This window comes from Dasypus novemcinctus, chromosome 1 (assembly GCF_030445035.2).
Source record: "Dasypus novemcinctus isolate mDasNov1 chromosome 1, mDasNov1.1.hap2, whole genome shotgun sequence".
Taxonomy (NCBI): domain Eukaryota; kingdom Metazoa; phylum Chordata; class Mammalia; order Cingulata; family Dasypodidae; genus Dasypus; species Dasypus novemcinctus.
In genome coordinates this window covers 136,940,389-136,958,104 of record NC_080673.1, presented here as the reverse complement: position 1 = coordinate 136,958,104, position 17,716 = coordinate 136,940,389, and positions in this window count along the sequence as shown.

Here is a 17,716-nt window from a genome sequence, read left to right as displayed (position 1 = left end):
GTCACTCAGAAGCAGCTCTTGGAGCTCTGTAAATTCAAGACAAGACTCTTCTGGTCTTGGGATAAGAGCTGTGTCAACAATGAACCCGATGGCAAAATGGCAATGATGATAGTTGGTGAAGGCAACTAAAGTATGAATCTATATAAAATGTTTTCTTGAGGGGTGATGTCTGAAAATCCCATCTTTTTCATTCTGCTTTTCCCTCTAGTAAGACTTCCTAGTTCCATAGGTAAAGACAAATCTTCCCCTTCACTTTCAATCATCTACTTTAGTCATCCTCAATTTTTTTTTCTTTTTGTCTCAGGATCCTTTTGGACTATTAAAAATTAAGAACTCTAATGAGCTGTAGCTAGTGGTGGCTTGGTAAATGTTTAACAAAAAGCCCAAATTTTAATAGCAGTGTGAAATCTATAGCATCTATTTTCTGACCAAGGTTGACTCTGCCCCTGCCCTTCTCAGGCATCCCTTCTCATAAAACCCTGGAAGCATGCCAAGTTTTGCCTGCTAGAACCTTGAGCACAGCCTACCCCAAGCACATCTTATTTTGAGAAAAGAGTACATACTGAGATGTTTTCCCAATACCTGCACTCAAGCCCCTGACACTTGGCCACCTTTGTTCCCCAACCATGTATATAACCTGTGTAAAAGTTGCCATAGGAACACACATACTCAGGTGAACTTCTTGCTGTCTCTCCATCTGTCATGAGGTAGCTGCAGCTTTCTGCACACAAGTTCTCTATTAAGTGTTTTTAGGCTTATTACCCTGGAATTTAGTGCCTCTTTCCTGGGAATATCAACTGACCCTATGTACAATGGTTTGGGGCAATTCAAGCAGGTCTTTCCCCATTTCTTTTTTGGGTACAAACCATTCTTCAGGTTCAGCAGGACACAATATTACCATTTGCCAATTTTTTGGTATAAATACTTGCACTATGACTGAGTTCAAGCTCTTACTATGACATCTCTAAACACAGTGTTAGGAAAAGATGTATACAATTCAATTTTGTGTTTTGGTACAATCCTGATCTAGCATACCAATATTTAATATATTGGAAAGTAAAATAGAAAATTTTAAAACAAATGACTAAATGAGTATTCATTCCATTATTTGGAGGAGTGATGACAATATCATGCATCATTTAACACTGGAAAATAGCACCATGTACTCAGAGAAGAGTGAAATATGCAATGTCTTTAATTAAGTGTATAATTGGTAAAATTCAACCTCTGTATACACTCATGAAAGAGCTACAGTGAAGATAATGAAATCTCCACCACCTGCAAAAGTTTTTTGTGTTCTTTTATAGTTTCTCTAGTCACTTCTCTTATCCCCAGAAACCACAGATCTGCTTTGTCACTATAGGTCCATTTGCATTTTCTAGAACTATATATAAATGGAATAATAAGGTACATATATTTTTTTGTCTGTCTTTTTTCATTGAGAATTATTATTGGAGATTCATCTATGTTGTGTGCATCAATCATCCATTCCTCTTTCATTGCTTAGCAGTATTCAATTGTATGGATATACCACAATATGCTTATGCATTCACTTGTTAATGAATATTGGGGTTGTTTCCAGTTTTTGTCTATTACAAATAAAGATGCTAAAGCCAAACAAACAAAAAGTTTACATCAAGAATTATTGCCCGATACGACTTTTATGCTATGTGGGCAGGGAAAAAAATTCCCTGCTCTTTTTTTTTTAACACAATTTAGGTCTTAAATAGGTTTATGCTTGAAATTCAAATTAGGTTAGCCTCTTTGGAGAAAGTTTGACCCTTTGTCTTAGTCTTTCCACAGATAAAATTCTAAGGGAAATGAGCAGCTACTGTTCATAAGGTTTTATGACTGAAATGTGGAAAATACAATAGGGACTAGAAATATTAGCACAATAGTTATCAAATATTAGAATTATTTGAAGTGAAATATAACGTTACTTTGTTTAATGTGTTTATAGGTATAAAAATGAAACATGAAAATTTGACAAGGAACAAGATTTTAAAATGAATAATCGTGAAAATTTGGTACAGAACTTGAAATTTAAGACTCTATGGATAAATTAAAGCATAGATTCAAGACAACTGTAGAAATAATAGTGACCCAGAAGAGAAATATGAAGATATCTTTTAAATTAACTTCTGAGGAAAAAAAACAATATGGCATAGAAAATGTGACAGAATGGCTAAGAAAAGGAGAATAGACTAAGATGTCTCTGAATCCAGAGTTGTCCTTGCCTTCTTGGTGCTTCCTTGTTCAAATCTTTTTCTTACCTCTCAGCATTACCCTTTTACTGTGCAATCAGACTATTCAGATGAGTCCTATACTCTGTTCCTTAGCCTCATTTCTCACTTATGTTTTTAATTTTTAACAAAACAATTTTAGACTTACACAAACTTTCAAATGAATATAGAGATTTCTTGTATACCCTGAAGCAATTATTCATATGGGTTGTGACTAATAGTTACTTTCTACTTCATTCCTCTGTATTTATTAATTGAGATTTTACACTTAGTGTCCAGTAATAAAATATGAACAAACGTGTGATTGGTATAATTACAGAGTTTCCAATGATCTCCCTGCAATAAAATTTTAACTACAAAGGATAAGAAAGTAAATTTAAAGTGGAATAAATAGAGAAGTAATTCATATTGCCTTTTTTGGATATCTAGAGAAAATTCTCCTAGTCTCCCTAATCTATTATGTTCTTTCCCAAACCTTGTGAGTAAACTAATATGTACATTTATTGATTGTATTTTTAAAACTGAATATTGCTTGTTTTCCACTTCTCTTTTACCTTCTTTCTGACCAGAATACAAATGTCTTTTCCTAACCTTATGGACAAAAAATACACTCTAAAGGATGCTAGAGTGTTAAAATATTAAATTCCTGGATAATATGACCTTATCATCAGACCTTCCAGTCTTTATTTGAACAGTTTCAAAATGAAAAATAAACTTCCATGCAGGTTAGAGCATGGTATCTGTTTTCTCTTTTTCACTGCAACTTATATTGCAAAGTTGAGTGGTGAAGTTTAGGTGAGATAAGATGTTAGCTCTAACCAAGATTATGCCAATGCATATGCTGAGAAGAATGAATCTGCATATATTCTGAGGGTACAGTTCCTAGGAAATTATAGCCAACTGTGGAGTAGGAGAAAAAGAGTCAGATGCATCTGGAATCTCATATTTTTCAATTAAATAACTATGAGAACTGAGTATTATATCAAAAGGAGAAGATATCAGGAAGAACATATTAGGGATGAGGTAAGAGCTGAAGCTCAACTTTAAATAAGAAAATGCTGAAATACAAGTTTACTTCCAAATGTAGATATGGGGTAGACATTTGGATTTATAAGACTGCAGTGCAGTGGAAAACATGTCACCAAGAAATGTTTTGGTGACATTGTAAGTTTTCCACTTACAATTTCTAATTAAAACCTTTAAATTGAATGAGATTATGAAATTAATGTGTATAAATTGATAATTTAAAGGTTTAAAACCAAAAAATTGGGCTATTTCAAACTTTAAAAGCACATAAGCTTAATATAATATATGATCCCAATACATTCTATACTTTTCATACAGTTAAGCATTATAGTAAAGATGTTTGTTAACTCCAGAGTTTTTTAAATATGCAACGAGCTTGGTCATTAAAACAATAGAACCTAAATGTTTAACTACCTCACAGGTAGAATGAAAACAGTCAGTGTAATATAGAAAAGTTCAAGTAGTCATAAGGAACATAAAAAAGAATCAGAGAAAATGGAAAAGATCAGAGAAAAAGAAAACATAAAAGAATTGTAAAATATGTAAGTTCACCAATTTATGTATTAAATAGATAAAAATTCCCAGGTTAATATCACTGGGCTCACATTAAAGGAACACATTTTTAAGTACAAACTGACCAAAAAAAGCACATCTAAATATTAGTCCAATGTTTAACTTCCATACAAGTATAGGAAATATGTGGAAAAACAAAGAAAATGAAGAGAAAAGTTTACCTAATCAGATATATGGAACAGAATACAGGTAGGAAATAATTTTAAAAAGAGAAAGACTATGATCAAATGTTAGAAATTACAAATAGTTATTTTCAAAATAAATTTAAATGGAGAATATATCTGGGGCATAGTTACAGAAAACATTTTACTGAAAAAAATTCAGTTACAATCTGGTAAAATATGATGACATCTAATACTTAAAGACACACAAAATTTTGAAATAAAATGATGAGGAAATGTATCACATATATGCTTGCCAAAAGAAGGAAGATGCAGCTATATCAATATTAAAAATCAATAAGTTAATAAGCACTGCTGGAAATAAAGTACACTCTAAAACATAGTATATCAGTTCACTAGAAAGCTAACAGTTCTCAGTGTGAATGTTAACTAACACTGCAACTGTAATCCCTATAAAGCAAAGAGTGGCTTTTAAGGTAGGTATTTTATAAATCCACCAATATATAAAGAGATTTTATCATAAATATTTAGAAGTTGTTATATACATATGTGACCAGTCCGAAAAATTCAAAATTGTTCTTACACAGTCCTTATTTCTGACCACAATCCCATTAAATTGGAAATTATTACAAGAATCGTAACTAATTTTATGTGGTTGACTTGATTGCATTAATGGCCTCAAATTTTCATGCTTCTCTGCATCTTTGTCCAAATTATGAAATATTGCTTGAGGAGTTCTTTATAATTGACCTCTGCGTTGTTTTGAGGAGATTCTTAAACTAGTCTAATAAAGAGAGGTAAGAAATACATTGGCAGAGCCAGAAGACCTCCAAACATGTAAATGTCTCAGGCAAGAGGAGAGATCCATGTACCAGATCCACTGTGGATCACAGTTGAGTAAACCCATTACAGACTAGAACTACCCTGCCTATACATAGAATTGTGAACAATATGAAAAACCTTTGTTTAAAGCCACTCAGTTGGGATCATTTGATACAAAATATTATTTTCACAATAACTGATATACTCCCTAAGAAGTCAAAATTGAAAGACACATTTCACCATTCTCTTGCCAATAGAAGAAATTAGAAAATATTTAGAAATGAATGACATAAAAATATTAAAACTAAAAACTCATGGAATAAAAGAAAATGAGATTTAAGATAAAATTGTAGTTTTTAATAATTATTAGAATAAAAGAGTGCACTTAAACAGCAAAAGAACCCAGTAAAACAAAATAATGGAATTAAAATATGCAAGAAAATAGAGGATATTTTAAAATTTAAAAACAATATCACAGCAATCTCATTCATAAAAGACATGTTTAAATCATTAAAAAATTTTAGCTAGCTGAATATCATAATACATCCAAAGAAGATATAAATTAGAAGCTGGGTTCATTCTAAGAATGAAATGATAGTTGAAAATATTAAAAATCAAATGTATAATTCATTATATTAATAGTCAAAGAAAGAAAATAAATCATGATTTTATCAATCAAAACTCTTTATTCATTATTTCAAAAGCTATTAGCAGATTGGAGATTGGAAAGAATTTTCTTAGTCTGATGAAAGACACCTATCAAAACTTTAATGGAAAGTAACATTTACGTTGACTTTATGAAAACATTCCCTTAAGATGAGTATGCATAAATGAGATGTCTAAATGACTACATTATTTCTATAATGTCTTAATCCAGCAAACAAGAACATGATAGGAAGACAGGAAATCTAGGGATCTAAATATTTTTTAAGTTTTATGACTGTCATGTAACAAACCTCAATATAAACATAATTTTGAATGAGACATTTTGGTAATTTTGTTGTATACAAAAACAATAGAAATAGCAATTTCAATTTCTATGCACTGGTAGCAATCAGAAAGTTTAATAAAAATATATAACTTATCTTAAACATATTTCAATATGTTTAAAGTTTTTACATAGAAAAGCGTATCCTTTTCCTCTATTTGTACATAATATGACAAATTCATCAGTCCTCTGCCCTAGTAGACTATTGTTTGCAAGTAGGGTAGCAGTCATAATTTTCTGAATAAAGGCAAAATGGAGAGCTGCTCTAGCAAAAAGACACATGTAGGATATATTGTTCCTTTAGAATTCCTATTCTTTTCTTTCTGAAATATGGATTGGAAAGCCAATCAATACAGCAATGGAAAAACAATTCTCAAAATTTCCTTTTTGCTGTTTTAAAAAAGATATACTTTCATTGCTTAAAAGTTTATTATAAGAATATGGATAATTTATCCTTGGATTCATTAATGAATTGGAATCTACAGTTGCTTAAAGTGGCAGTTCAATTCTGAAAAATAAACAGTGAACAGAAAGCTGATTGATGTTTCTAAGGCCGAGATTACATAGATCCCTGACACTTCGCCGTCTGGCTATTTTCCAAAGGCCACATCCTGACATTATGACAATTCTGCACCTATGAGAAGAAGAGCCTCCTTCAGGAAAAAATGAAGTATTATATAAGAATTTGACTTAGAAATTATTAGTTAATCTCATTAAAAATGCTTGGAAACTTGAATTAATTACCTTATTGAAGTGCTAAAGAGTAAAATACTCCCACAATATATATATGGGAGAGTAAAAATAGTTAAGATAACAAAAAATGAAATTCCTTTAAAGTCAAGGAACCAACAAAAATCTCTCTAATAAGTATGTTATTATTTATACTAAAGTACCCTCAACTAAAATCAAGCTAGATCACAGAGAAGGAAAAAAAATCCCTGAAATTTTTCAAGTTTTTATATGTGCTTTGTGCCACTAAAGGATGAATGTCTTGTATTTAATGGAAGAGCTTAACAAGTTCTTAGATATACAAGTTTATTCCCATTGTTTTCTTTGGTGTAGTGGTTGTAGAGATCTTAGTTGTGTAAGTGAAATACAACAGTAGGAAGATATTATTGTATAAATGAAACTAAATAGAAATGGGGAGGTGATGTCCTCAACATGGCAATTTATGACATCACCTGAAAAACCCTCCCCAGAGATTAAGAGAATAAAAGGATAAATTACACATCTTTAAAACTCCGGAGGTTGGTAGAGACTGCAGAAGTATTCCACCATTAATGAACGAAAGAAACAGAAAAAAATCAGGTGGGAAAGTTTCACCCTGAAACACTGTTGGTTTCCAATCCCCTCCCCATCACTTGGTCCTGCACAGCTAGGGAGAAACGTAGAGGTTGGATGGCCCCAGTACTTCCCACCAAGGCTAGATATCCTAGAGTAACTCACATGGTGATTTAGGACTCCTTGCAAAGCCAGGCAGAGGGACCTAAGTGCCCAGAGACTCGAGGCTGAAAACAAGACTTAACTGTCCATGTGCCAGCTGGGCCCTGAGCTTCAGTGGAGTTGCAACACCTACTCTCCAGTTCATTGGACTCACCCGGGACAATTAACAAGGAGTGAGGTTGGACCACTGCCATACCAAGGAACTGAGAGTATATACAGCTGCAAGCAAGAAAGGCCCATCCATCAGGCATCTGGGATCAAGGCCCCTCTTAATTAAAGGTGGAGTGGGCATCACCATCCCAGAATCCTCAGGATTAGGGAATAAAATATGGACTAGAGTGGACATACTGGTATTCTACTACAGACTTCTAGCAATGGAAGAAAGAATAACACTGTTGTAGAAATAGTGGCCAGTGGAAGTGCTGAAGGCAGGGAGAGGGAAAAAGAGATGTAATATGGGGCATTTTCGGGACTGGGGAAGATAACAGATGCAGAAAACCCTGACAGAATAAAAGGAAGGGGTAAAACTGAACTCCTGTAAGATAGGATGGGACCCGGGAATGAAAAGTGTTAGGAAAATGGGACACTGAGTAAAGGAGAGAATTTAAACAAATCATAAAAGGTCAGAGGAAAGGCCACACAAAAACAAGCAGAAAAGATCAAGATTCCCAGAGAAAGAAGAGAGGGAGGAAGCTCTTTTGAAATAATTGTGCAAAAAGTACAATCTTGAAAAAAAATTGCACCAGATATCCAGGCACAAATCAGATGAAGAAGAGCTGAGAAATCTGAATGGTTAAACATGGGCTATTCCAAAGGTCTTGAATAAGGTGGATGAAATGTCAAAGGGGATCCTTAACACAAAGTTAATCAACAATATAACCCTAGACAAAGGGAAAAATGGGCTTACAGAGTTTACTTGCCAATGTAATCAGATGCCTAGACATTCGCAAAAAAAGACAAGTCATACTAAGAAACAGGAAGCCATGGTTCAGACAAGGGAACAAATTAAAAATTCAGAGGAGACACAGAGGTTGGAACAACTAATCAAAGATGTTCAAATAAGTCTCTTAAAGCAATTAAAGGAAATGTGGAAAAATGCATGAAGAGACAGAGGATATTAAGAAGACAATGTGTAAACATAAAGAAGAATTTTAAAGTATGAAAACAAACAGAAATTATGGAAAGGATGGGCACAATTATAGAGTTCATAATAAAGTGGAGGTATACAATAGCATATTCTAACAGACAGAGCAGTGAAATAGAAGACGGAACAGTTGCCAGCATACAGTCAGAAGAACAGATAGACAAAGAAAAGAACAAATAGAGCAGTGTGTCAGGGACTTAAGTGAGAGCATGAAGTGCACAAGCATGTGTCAGGAGCAGAAAGAAGACTTGAGGAGTAATGTCCATAAATGTTCCAATTCTAAGGAGGACAAATTCCTCCAAACAGAATACATCCTAATAGACCTACTCTGAGATATATACAAATTAGAATATCAAATGCCAAAGATAGAGAGAATTTTGAAAGCAGCAAGAAAAAAGAAATTCGTTAGACATAAGCTATCCTCAGTAAGACTAAGTGCCTATTGCTCATCAGAAAACAGAGAGGTGAGAAAGTAGTGGTATGATATATTTAAGGCACTAAAGAATAAATTGTGCCTGGCAAAAATTCTTTAAAATAATCACATATAACCAGAAAATGAGAGTTCATCAATAAAAGACCTGCCCTACAAAAGTTACTAAAGGAGTTCTCCAGGTGGAAAGGAAAAGGAGAGAGTGGCTTGGAGTAGTGTGCAGAAATGAAGATTATCAATAATGGTAACTAAAAGGGTTGAACCCCAACGTACTGTATCCTCACTATACAAATGTAGTCATTAATTCAGATAAGAATCAGAATACAACTGAACAAGAAAAAGGCATTTTCTCTGAAATGCAACATACGTAAAGTGGTAAAGTGTGATGAAAAAAAATATGAAGGGGAAATAAGGGAGCAGATAATGTGCATGCTGTAGGATCCATATTGGTATATTTTCAAATTAGAAGGTTATAGATGTAGGTTGTTAATATGCATAACTAAAAAGAAAGTGTAGCTAAATTCCTCTAGGTTCTTGGCCAATGTAGTTAGGCCAGTAGTTTATTAAGGAAATGAGGGAAAAGAATAGAAATAGAGGAAAATAATAGACTGTGGATCCCCAGGTGTAGGTACAGGCTGCTCCAGCAGAAAGAGTGAGAGGGAGAGAGATTTGGCTTGGTGATTTCTTTTTAAGCCATTAGTTATTTCTCCCTTTGCTAATGTTCAGGGGAGGGATCCCAGCTGTTTGCCATTTTGATTGATTATTCTACCCCTCTGCCCCTAGTGATGAGGCCCCTGAAGGATATCTGGGACTTTCCCTTTACCCTGGATGAAATGTACTTTCAACTGAAGTTCTCATGGCTGAATTCTTCCAGCAGCCTTTGGTTGGGGTCTTTTCTTCAGGTATTTCTAGGTGGGGTTCCATAGTCACGTGTTTCATGGCCATATTTTTCTTCCAGGTTTTTGACTTGTCTTCCCATTTCCTAAACTAGCCTACCTCAAAAGTATTTTAAAAACAAACACACTGAAATGAGAAAGAGATTAATCAGATGAATCAGAAAAAGTCAACTTCTCAGAAAAGGAGATTCCATTATTGGAAAAGAAAGACAAAAAAGTTGTAAATATAGAAACCAAAAGACAAATGGCTTCACAAAAAAATATCACTGTATGTTAATTGCAAGGATATAAGTAAATATCTTGAGAAGAATGAAAATGAGAAACAACATACCAAATGTAATAGGATGCAGTGAGTGTAGTGCTGAGTGGAATATTTATAGCCATAAATGGTTATATTAAAAAAGAATAGGGGCTATGTACAGCAGGTGAGGCATAGAGAGATTGAGAGGCAATGAGTTTTTTTGTGTTTTGTTTATTATTATTATTGGAATAATGAAAGTGTTCTGGGAATGACTGGGGTGATGAATGCACAAATATGTGATTGCACAGAACACCACTGATTGTACTCTTTGGATGGATTTATGCTTATTAATATTATCCATAAAATTGATTTGTTAAAAAAAAAAGGAAGAAAAAACCAAAATTGAAGACCTAACTCACACCTGGAGGAGCTAGAAAAATAATAGCAAATTGATTCTTCTAAAACAGAAGGAAATCAATAACAAAGACTAGAGCAGAAATAAATGGAATTGAGAATAGAAAAATAGAGGAGGAGGGGGCAAGATGGCGGCTGAGTGAACATCCCTGTTAGGGTCTTCTGCAGGGAATCGGCTGGGCGGCGTTGGAGACTCTTTGGGACCGGATTGTTTCAGGATTTTTGCTGGTCCGGAGGTGTCTGGACATCGATTTGGAGGGAAAGTAACAGAGAGGATCCGTCTGTGAAATATACACGGAGATCCCAGCTACCTGTAGAGGATTCCCTCCTTGGGTAGGCAGAGACTAGGCATCTAGCCCCGCTCGGTGGGGCTGAGCCAGGCCGGGCCGCAGCGGCAGACGCCGGAGCCGGGCCGGGCTGTGCCGGTGGCGAGCGGGGCCGGGCGGGGCCGAGCCGGGCCGAGCCGGGCCGCGGCGGCGTGTGGAGCCGGGCGGGGCCGGTTCAGGCCGCGGCGGGCGGCAGACGCCGGAGCCGGGCCTGGGCCGCTGTAGTGAGCGGAGCCGGGCGTAGCCGGGCCGGGCCGCGGCGGCGTACGGAGCCAGGCGGGGCCGGTCCAGGACGCGGCGGCGAGAGGCGGACGCCGGAGCCGGGCCGGGCCGCTGTAGCGAGCGGAGCCGGGCGTAGCCGAGCCGGGCCGTGGCGGCGTACGGAGCCGGGCGGGGCCGGTGCAGGCCGTGGCAGCGAGAGGCGGACGCCGGAGCTGGGCCGGGCCGCTGTAGCGAGCGGAGCCAGGCGGAGCCGGGTCAGGCCGCAGCGGCGTACGGAGCCGGGCGGGGCCGGTCCAGGCCGCGGCGGCGGGAGGTGGATGCGGGAGCCGGCTGGGCCGCTGTAGCGAGCGGAGCCGGGCGGAGCCAGGCCAGGCCGTGGCGGCGTAAGGAGCCGGGTGGGGCCGGTCCAGGCCTCCGCGGCGGGCAGCGGCGGGCGGAGCCGGGCCTGCGGAGGGGTTTCTGTTCTTTGTTTTTTTTTTTTTTTTGGAGCATCTGCAGTACTGGGGAGTTCGTGAGCCTTGGGCGGCCTATTGGGGGTTTGTGGGAAGGGAGGTGCTTGCAGACCCATTTGGGCAGACAGACGGGGGGTTTTAGGGCAAAGCGGGGGGAAGTTGTTGTTTTAGATAGTGTTGCAATTGTGACACATGTATACCTGTATCTCTCTTCCCCCTATCCATTCCCCACCGTTTGCCCATCCTCTTTTTCTTTCTTCCTTTCTTCTTGTCTTTCTTTTTTTCTTTATTATAATTAGTTTTTTTGTTTTTCGGTTTTCTCTTTCCTTCTTGTCCCTCATCTTCCACTTATTTTATTTTAATTCAAGTATACAATAGGTGCTACAGGGAACACCTCACGTTTGCTGGGGTTTTCCCATCCTCCACTGTCTCATTTCTGTGTGAACTGATTTAGGCTACCTACACTATCCCCCCTTCCCCTGCATCTTGATATCCACTATCATCTACTGTCTCTCCTATATCCCACCCCCCACCTCCCGTTCTTTGATCCACAAAGTGTCTAACTCTTAATTTCTAATACCTTTGTTCTGTTTTCTGTCTGTTATCCACTCTTGAAACTATTACCTTTCTTTTCTTTTTCCCTATCTCATGAAAACAATAGCTTTGTAGTTCATACCATATTCCTCCCATATTCAGTCATCTACTTCATAAAAGGTACTCTACCTACAGCTATAACTCTATACAATCTACACGAATCTAACCTCCATCCTCCCAGATCTCATATTCTTGCTTTGTTAACATACATCACCAATAATACCTTACACTTTTCCCTTGCTTACACAATTGCCTTTCCCCAACACTAATACTTTCCTCTAAAGTGAGCTTAACCAACAACAAGTAACTAGAATAAGAAGAAAAAAGTGACAAAGAGAAGATATAACACCTATGCAAAAATAACAACTAATTAACCTCCAAGAGCAGACAAAGAAGCTAAGGAACTGATTAAATTCGTCAAAATAAAGAGATGACCAGAAAGCAACAAAAATCTACAAACCAAACCAATAATCAGGAAAACATGGCTGAATCCAATCAACAAACCAATAATCACGAAGGGGAGCAAAACTTGGCACAAGCAATGAAAGATCTCAGAACATTTATCACCGACAAATTTGATGCAGTAATGAAAGAGGTTAACAACATGAAGACATCACTTGGAGGGGAAATTGCAGACATACGCAAAAACATAACAGATATGATGGGAATGAACACCACAGTTCAAGAAATCAAAAATACACTTGCAGCAAATATCAGCAGACTAGAAGAGACAGAGCAGAGAATTAGTGATGTGGAAGACAGTACATCAGAAATCAAACAGATAGTAGAAGGGGTTAATAAGAAGATAGAAAAAATCCAATTAGGATTTAGGGACCTGAATGACAATGCAAAACGTTCAAACATACGTATTATAGGCATTCCAGAAGGTGAAGAGAAGGGAAAGGGGTCAGAAGGCGTGTTGCAGGAAATAATGGCTGAAAACTTCCCAAATCTACTGAAAGAGACAGATGTACATATCCAAGAAACACAGCACACTCGACAAGTCATAAACCCCAACAGGCCCACCCCAAGACATATACTTGTCAAATTATCCAATGCTCAAGACAAAGAGAAAATCCTAAAAGCAGCAAGAGAAAAGAAAACCATCACATACAAGGGAAGCTCAATTAGATTAAGTGCTGATTTCTCTTCTGAAACCATGGAGGCAAGAAGACAGTGGTATGATATAGTCAAGGTACTAAAGGAAAAAAATTTCCAACCAAGAATACTCTATCCAGCTAAACTAGCATTCAAACATGATGGAGAGTTCAAAATATTCGCAGACAAACAGAAACTGAAAGAGTATACCAACAAGAAACCTCCCCTTCAAGAAATTCTAAAGGGAGTTCTGCAGGAAGAAAGGAAAAAACAGGAAAGGCAAAGTTGGAGGAGAGTATAAGACCAACAACAACAACAAAAAAGACAAAAAAAAATATACAAACAAAATATGACAAATCCAATCAAAATATGGCTAACACAAATAATTCCTTGATAGTAATAACACTGAATGTCAACGGATTAAACTCACCTATCAAAAGATTCAGACTGGGACATTGGATAAGGAAATATGACCCATCCATATGCAGTCTACAAGAGACACATCTTAGACCCAGAGACGCATGGAGATTGAAAGTGAATGGCTGGAAAACAATCATACAAGCTAACAATAACCAAAAAAAGGCAGGAGTAGCTATATTAATATCAGACAAAATAGACTTTAAATGTGAAACAATTGTGAGAGACAAAGAAGGATACTACATTTTAGTCAAAGGGAAAATCTGTCAAGAAGATCGAACAATCATAAATATCTATGCCCCTAACAAGGGTGCCTCTAAATACGTCAGGCAAATGCTGGAAAAACTAAGTGAAAGAATAGATACATCTACAATTATAGTGGGGGATTTTAATACACCACTATCAACTCTGGACAGAACATCTCAAAAGAGAATCACCAAAGAAACAAAACATCTGAATAGTATATTAGAGGAGCTCGATCTAATAGACATATATAGATCGCTACACCCAAACACAGCAGGATATACATTTTTCTCAAGCGCACATGGATCATTCTCCAAGATAGATCATATGCTAGGCCACAAAGAAAGGCTGAACGAATTCAGAAAGATTGAAATCATACAAAACATTATCTCTGACCACAGTGGAGTCAAGCTGGAGATTTGCAAGGGACAGAAGCCCAGATTTCACACAACGATTTGGAAATTAAACAGCACACTCTTAGAAAAACAGTGGGTCAAAGAGGAAATCTCAAAAGAAATCAATGACTATCTTGAAACAAATGATAATGATAACACAACATACCAAAATTTATGGGATGCAGCAAAAGCAGTACTGAGAGGGAAGTTTATAGCCATAAATTCATATATCAAAAAAGAAGAAAGAGCAAAAATTGAAGAACTAACTGCACATTTGAAGGAATTAGAAAAACAACAACAAAGTAGCCCAACAGGAAGAAGAAGGAAGGAAATAACAAAGATAAGAGCAGAACTAAATGAAATAGAAAATAAGAAAGCACCTGAACAGATAAACAAGACCAAGAGCTGGTTTTTTGAGAAGATTAACAAAATTGACAAACCTTTAGCAACACTAACAAAGAAAAAAAGAGAGAAGATGCAAATACACAAAATAAGAAATGAGGAAGGCGATATCACCACTGACCCCACAGAAATAAAGACTATCATAAGAGGATATTTTGAAAAACTATATTCCAACAAAAATGACAATCTAGAGGAAATGGACAAATTCCTAGAAACACATAAGCAGCCCATATTGACAAAAGAAGAAATTGATGATCTTAACAAACCAATCACAAGCAGAGAGATAGAATCAGTTATTAAAAATCTCCCAACTAAGAAGAGCCCAGGGCCAGATGGCTTCACAGGTGAATTCTACAAAACATTCCGGAAAGAACTGACACTAATCTTGCTGAAACTATTCCAAAACATCGAAACAGAAAGAACATTACCCAACTCCTTCTATGATGCCAACATTACCCTAGTACCAAAGCCAAACAAAGACATCACAAGAAAGGAAAATTACAGACCAATTTCTTTAATGAACCTAGACGCAAAAATACTTAACAAAATACTTGCTAATCGTATTCAACAACACATTAAACGTATTATACACCACGACCAAGTGGGATTCATCCCAGGTATGCAAGGATGGTTCAACATAAGAAAATCAATCAACGTAATACACCATATAAACAGATTGAAGGAAAAAAATCACATGATTATATCTATTGATGCAGAAAAAGCATTTGACAAAATACAGCACCCTTTCTTGATAAAAACACTCCAAAAGATTGGAATACAAGGGAATTTTTTGAACATGATAAAGAGTATATATGAAAAACCTAAAGCCAATATTGTTTACAATGGAGAAATCCTAGACTCCTTCCCTCTAAACTCAGGAACAAGACAAGGATGCCCACTGTCGCCGCTCCTATTTAACATTGTCTTAGAAGTACTTGCTCGAGCACTGAGGCAAGAACCAGAAATAAAAGGCATTCAAATTGGAAAGGAAGAAGTCAAAATTTCATTATTTGCAGATGACATGATCCTATACATAGAAAACCCTGAGAGATCTACAACGAAGATTCTAGAACTCATAAATGAGTTTAGTAAAGTCGCAGGTTATAAGATCAATGCGCAAAAATCAGTAGCATTTCTGTACACCAACAATGAGCAAGATCAGGAGGAAATCAAGAAACAAATACCATTCACAATAGTAAATAAAAAAATCAAATACTTAGGAATAAATTTAACTAAAGAGGTAAAGAACTTATATACCGAGAACTATACAAGATTGTTCAAAGAAATCAAAGAAGACCTAAATAAATGGAAGACTATTCCTTGTTCATGGATAGGAAGACTGAACATTATTAAGATGTCTATTCTACCAAAACTGATCTACACATTCAATGCAATCCCAATAAAAATCAACGCAGCCTTCTTTAAGGAACTAGAAAAACTAACTATGAAATTTATTTAGAAAGGAAAGAGACCCCGAATAGCCAAAGACATACTGAAAAAGAAAAACGAAATTGGAGGAATCACACTACCTGACTTCAAAACATACTATAAAGCTACGGTGGTGAAAACAGCATGGTATTGGCATAAGGAGAGACACATAGACCAATGGAATCGAATTGAAAGCTCTGATATAGAACCCCACATATACAGCCACATAATATTCGATAAAGCCACCAAACCCTCTCAACTGGGAGAGAGTGGCCTATTCAACAAATGGTGTCTGGAGAACTGGATAGCCATATGTAGAAGAATGAAAGAGGATTACCATCTCACACCTTATACAAAGATCAACTCAAGATGGATCAAAGACCTAAATATAAGAGCCAAGACCATAAAAACCTTAGAAAGCAGTGTAGGGAAACATCTACAGGACCTTGTAATAGGAAATGGATTTATGAATATCTCACCAAAAGCACGAGCAGCAAAAGAAGTAATAGATAAATGGGACTTCCTCAAAATTAAAGCCTTCTGCACCTCAAAGGAGTTTGTCAAGAAAGTACAAAGGGAGCCCACAGAGTGGGAGAAAATATTTGGCAATCATATATCTGATAAGAAACTTATAACTTGCATATATAAAGAACTCCTATATCTTGAAAATAAAAAGAAAAACAATCCATTTAAAAGATGGGAAAAAGACTTGGACAGACACTTCTCCGAAGAAGAAATACAAATGGCAAGAAAGCACATGAAAAAATGTTCCAAATCTCTAGCTATCAGGGAAATGCAAATCAAAACTACAATTAGATACCATCTTATACCCATAAGATTGGCAGCTATGAAAAAAACAGAAGAATACAAGTGCTGGAGAGGATGTGAAGGAAGGGGAACACTCATCCACTGCTGGTGGGAATGCAGAAGGATCCAACCATTCTGGAGGACAGTATGGCGGTTTCTCAAAAAACTAGCCATAGATTTGCCATATGACCCAGCAATACCACTGCTGGGTATATACCCAGCAGAACTGAAAACAAGGACACAAACCGATATATGTACACCAATGTTCATAGCAGCATTGTTCACTATTGCCAAAAGTTGGAATCAACCCAAATGCCCATCAACAGATGAGTGGATCAATAAAATGTGGTATATACACACAATGGAATACTACTCGGCTGTAAGAACAAACACACTACAAACACATGTGATAACATGGATGAATCTTGAGAACCTTATGTTGAGTGATGCAACCCAGACATTGAAGGACAAATACTACATGACCTCAATGATATGAAATAAACAAGCTGCCCTAGATAGCAAGAGACTGAACGATAGGCTTACAGGAAATTGGAGGGTGGAGGAAGGATATGAGCCGATGTCTGCAGGGGTGGAATTTAAGACGAGATGGTGGTAAGTATGAACACAAAGAAGAGATAAAAGGGGGACAAGGGGGTGCCTTTGGTTGGGGCTTTGCGGGTTTGAGGGTGGCTGGGGAGGGACGGATGGGTAACGTTGCCCAAAAGTGGGGGGAGGGAGGGGTAGCATACGAACACAGGAGAGGGTCAGGTGTTGGTGGAGAGTAAAATGCCGAGAAAATCATATCAAAATATAATAAAGAGGGTTACCTGTTTAGAATGCTCGGAGGGGAGGGTCCGATGCAGGACGGGCTCCTGGGGAATGTCTAAATACTCATTCTGCCAGAGTGGGTGACACCATGGGGTAGAAACCCAAGTAGTGAGAGTGGGGGTGGACCCACATCCTGGGGAGGACTAATGCCATCAAATAGAG